Here is a 5,045-nt window from a genome sequence, read left to right as displayed (position 1 = left end):
AAAATAAAATTCTCAGAGAGACTAACTTTTACGGAACCAGTATAAAGGAGATGCAATGTATCAAGGGTTAGTGAGAAAGAAAAAAACAGTCGTTATTTTCTTCCCTTTGTGGAAATATCTGGACATGGGGAAGAAAAAATAACTTAGGAAAAAGGAACAGGGTTTGGAGGGGAGTAGAATTGAGATGCCCTTGGGCTTTTTAGATTTGGAGAGATGTTGTCTGCTTCTTTGGCCTAGCCATTTCTGATCTATGGGTAACATAACTTCAAAGGGCTTCCCTGGTGCCTCGGTGGTAAAAAAGAATCTACCTGCAATGCAGGAGAATGCAGATGTGGGTTCGATCCTTGGGTCAGGAAGATCTCCTGGAGAAGGAAATGGCAACCCACTCCAGTACTCTTGCCTGAGCAACACCATGGACAGAAGAGCCTGGTGGGCTTCAGTCCATGGGGTTGCGAGTCAGGCATGACTTAGCAACCAAACAACATACCTTCAAATCAGGACACTTGAACTTAACACTCATCCTCTGACTCCAGGTGCTATAAACCTTAACTGAATTTGAGACCAAAGTCCCATCAGGTCAGGGAAGGTATTTCATAGGATGAATCAGCATGACCTAGCTATAACCAAGTCAGCCGCATTTCAGATGGTGCATTTCACAAGCTTTCCAAGCTGTTTGTCTAGACAAAGGTTTTCTTCAAAGCTCCCAAAGTATCATTGTCTTCTCCCAAAATGGGTAACAATCCCACTTGTCACCTTGGGAATGAGACTTTAGATGGAAACGTCGATCAGTGGAATCCTTCACAGAATGATCACTTGGTGACCCTTCGCTTTCAGCCATTGCCAGCCTTTCATGTCCATCATGAAGACAGGCTTCTGGGAGAGGGCAGAGGGCCTGACGCTGCTTTATTGGTCCATGAAACTGTAGAACCATTCCCAGCTCTTTGATCATCATCACTGAGTTGTGTTTGTTTTTATGCACAGGCTCTCTGGGTGGTGAGAATGATTTTTAATCTGTTTGTAGCTATTTAGCTGCGTCCTTTGCCGAAAACCTGTCAGCAGCCTTTTCTTGTTGGGTTCTTCACTGTCATTAACCATGGTCAAAATGGAACTTAAAAAGTGGCAGATGAAGTGTGTCCAGACAATCAAACTGGTTTTTGCCTGCAAAGCGAGCCTTGAGGGGGGCACTGAAGACATTTCTTATATCCCCAACAGTAGAAACACCTCTGAAGAAGGAATCAGATCTCAGAATCTCAGGACTAGAAAGGGCCTTGGGAAATGACCTGATTCAACCCCAGGAGTTTTAGTGAAATGAAGGATTAACCCATGCAGGGCAAAAGCGTACCTGTTGTCTCTTAAAAGACCTCTAGTAACAGAAATTCTCCGTCAGCTGACATTTCCTGAGGGCCTACCTGATAGCAGGTTGGCCCTTCTATGTAATATTCTCATTTGAGCTTTATAACCATCCAACGAAGTACGTATTACATGCTGCTTTCATTTTAAAGATGAAGAACTAAAATTTAGGGAGTTACTGTATCATACAGATCAGTGGTAGTAAACCATCTATGGATGGTCTTCATCCATCCATCTGTACATCCATCCATTCAATCAGAAAATATTTACTAGTTGCCTACACGGAGCTTAACTTTAGGAAGAGGAAGAGTCAATAAACAAGCATAAATATGTTTTCAGGTGGCAATAATGGCCAAGAAAAATAAAGCAAGGATTTTTGTAATTCAATGACTTTTCACTCTGATTTTCAACCAACATCTCTTCTCCTTTTACTATTCTAAAGTAGCCCCATGCGGATTCAAATGACTAGACAAGTCTCAATCAGAACAGCCGTTTGGAGCAGTCAAAGAAAGAAAATTAAACTTGGGAGTCAAAATACCTGGTTCTCCATGCCTGGCTTTGTCATTAGTTGGTGCCCTTCGGCAAACTACTTGATCTTTCAGGCTACATTCCAATTTGTAATGAAGGGATACCTACCATGCAAACCTAATTAAATTCAAGTGAATGGCTCACATAATCCTTTCTCCCGCCCTCCCTCATTTGTTTGTTGGCTTGCTTGTTTATTTATAGGTAACAAAACAAATTTAGAGAGATGCACATTCCATAGACAGAATACAGTCCATTTGAAAAGCCAAGAGGTCCTGAAATATGGAATGATTAGTTTTCACAGGCTGGGTAATTTCACAGGCTAATGAGTGGGAGGATTATCCCAATTATTATGGGGAAGAGGCGGCGATGTCCAGGAATTGGGCCACTGCCCACCTTTTGGCCTTTCAGTGGTTGGCCCTGGAACTGTCATGGCACTGGTAGGTGTCATTTTGCATATGCTAATGTATTACAATAAGCATATATGGAGGCTCAAGGCCCACTGGAAGTTGAATCTTTTGCCATCTTGATCTAGTTGGTAGTTGGTTCTAACCAGTTTTTGTCACATCTGATCAGTCCTGGGTGTTCATTGGAAGGACTGATGCTAAAGCTGAAACTCCAATACGTTGGCCACCTCATGCAAAGAGTTGACTCATTGGAAAAGACCCTGATGCTGGGAGGGATTGGGGGCAGAAGGGGATGACAGAGGATGAGATGGCTGGATGGCATCACCAACTCGATGGACATGAGTTTGAGTGAACTCTGGGAGTTGGTGGTGGACAGAGAGGCCTGGCATGCTGCAATTCATGGGGTCGCAAAGAGTTGGACACGACTGAGCAGCTGAACTGAACTGAACTGATGGCTGTCGTTCTTTTAATGGTTGTTTAAAGGGGAATGCTCCCTTCCCTCCAGTTTCATTCCCTCCTCAGAGATTTTACTCCCATATTCTAATGGGAAGCAGAGGGGAGAAGGTCAGTCTTCTGAAATTGCTTCAAGGCTGAGTAAGGGCATCACTCCTGCCTAGCCCTCCCTCATTCATTAAGGACTAAAACCATAGGTAAAAACGTTGGCTACACTGCAAGCAGGAATGGTGATTTTTAATGTGTAAAGCACCTACTATATGCTTGGTATTTTTTTCATTTACTACACGTCTATCTGCAAGGTACAACTTCAATCACCACTCACTTCTCTATGATATGTCCTCCTTACAACAAATACCAGTGATCTTCAGATCACTGGTACTTCAGATATTAGTTTCAAAGCAAGAGCCTTTAAAGATCAGGAACTATTAATAACTTGGCACACTCCAAGGTGCTTGATTAATAATTAATAGCATCTTCATACTCAGCTGATCCAGATGGACCCAAATCATGCTCTCTGAACAATGTGAAAATCCTATGTAGTCAAGCAATGGAGCAGATGCAAAAATAAGGACATAAATGAGAAGTAAGGACAGAAGGGGTAATGTGAGTTGTGTATTGAAATATCAGGCACAAGGAGTTGTAAACATTTCAGCAATACAGATGATGCTAAAAGCAATTTTCAGAAATAGGAGAAAGTAACTTAAAAAAAAACAAGAACAAAATAGGAAAACCTAAAAAAAAAAGTTATCTTGTATGTAAGCTTTTAAAGGTTATATGAAGATCAAAATGGGAGCATCTTAAGATCTGCAAGATTTTACTTCAATATTTGAATCTTCAGTTCCTTATTGCTCCACAAAACATTTCACAAAATTAGAAAATTAGTGAGTGTTCATATTTTATGTCTAATAAATTGGTTTTTGCAGACACATGTTGATGACAGGAATGACACAGTCCATCATCAATGTGTGACTGTCAGTGCTTTTCAAAATATTACTGATAAACCTACTGACTTTAAAGGAATGAAAAAGATGTGCACAGTAATAAGACTCATTTCATGTCTGGTGAAACCAGACAGTCCCTTATCAAAGTGCATTCCCAGCTGTGTCCATGTGCCCAGGCATGGAGAACATTTAGAGCAATAAAAACAGCTGGTTACTTCAACTTTGTTTGAACATTCATTTTAAAATGGTTTTTGCCTGAAATGAGAAAATGACATCTTTAGAACAAGGAAAACAATGTTTGTAGTTTTCTTTTTGAACTCAAAATATTAACTATTACTTCCCAAGGTCATTAATAGGGCCAAGTTTGGAGAAATGCTACATATAAGAAAAGCTTATAATACAGAAATGCCATGGCACAAACCATTTCTATTTCTCTACCTCATTTGCTCCCCTCTCCCCTTCCCAGCGGAGAAGGCAATGGCACCCCACTCCAGTACTCTTACCTGGAAAATCTCATGGACAGAGGAGCCTGGTAGGCTGCAGTCCATAGGGTCGCTGAGGGTCGGACACGACTGAGCGACTTCACTTTCACTTTTCACTTTCATGCACTGGAGAAGGAAATGGCAACCCACTCCAGTGTTCTCGCCTGGAGAACCCCAGGGACAGGGGAGCCTGGTGGCTGCCGTCTATGGGGTCACACAGAGTCGGACATGACTGAAGCGACTTAGCAGCAGCAGCCCCTCCCCAGAGTGACTTTCAAAGTGTCCAAGAGGATGTAACATATGTATCTTGGATGATCGGCAGCATTTCCTGCACTGACATCACAGTTCTGGAAGCAGACTTTGCTAAATGACGTCACTGGGAAAGCCCAGTTAGAGGGAGTCCACACAGATACTCAGTGTTGCCTCATCTCTAGAGATGAGAACCTAGCACCTGCCCGAAGCCTGTTTCTCATCCTCAAATGCCCTCCGGTGTCCACAGGTAACCTGCATCCTTAACTCATCTGTGCACAGTGATCACTGGTCCAACCCAGAGGCACAAGTAAAAAATAATTATTGCATTAAGATGACTAACTTATTGGTAACTTTCAAACTCTAAACCCATTTACATTACTGAGTGCTCTAAGTAAAGACATGCTGTTTCATGTCACATTTTTTCAGAGGAAGTCTGCTTTTCTCTAGCTAGCATTTAGAAGATACTCCAATGGGGGATTTTATTATAAGTTGAGGGATAAGTGTTAGAAAAGAATATCTTTAAGGCGCATCTCTGAAAGCAACCAGAAGAAAATCAGAAAACAGCAACACTGACCAAAGTGAATCAAGTAGAAATACTAACTGTCCTAAGCTATGAAACATTAAGCATGAAA

Source organism: Bubalus bubalis, chromosome 4 (assembly GCF_019923935.1).
Source record: "Bubalus bubalis isolate 160015118507 breed Murrah chromosome 4, NDDB_SH_1, whole genome shotgun sequence".
Lineage (NCBI taxonomy): Eukaryota > Metazoa > Chordata > Mammalia > Artiodactyla > Bovidae > Bubalus > Bubalus bubalis.
Note: the sequence above shows the minus strand (reverse complement) of the source record.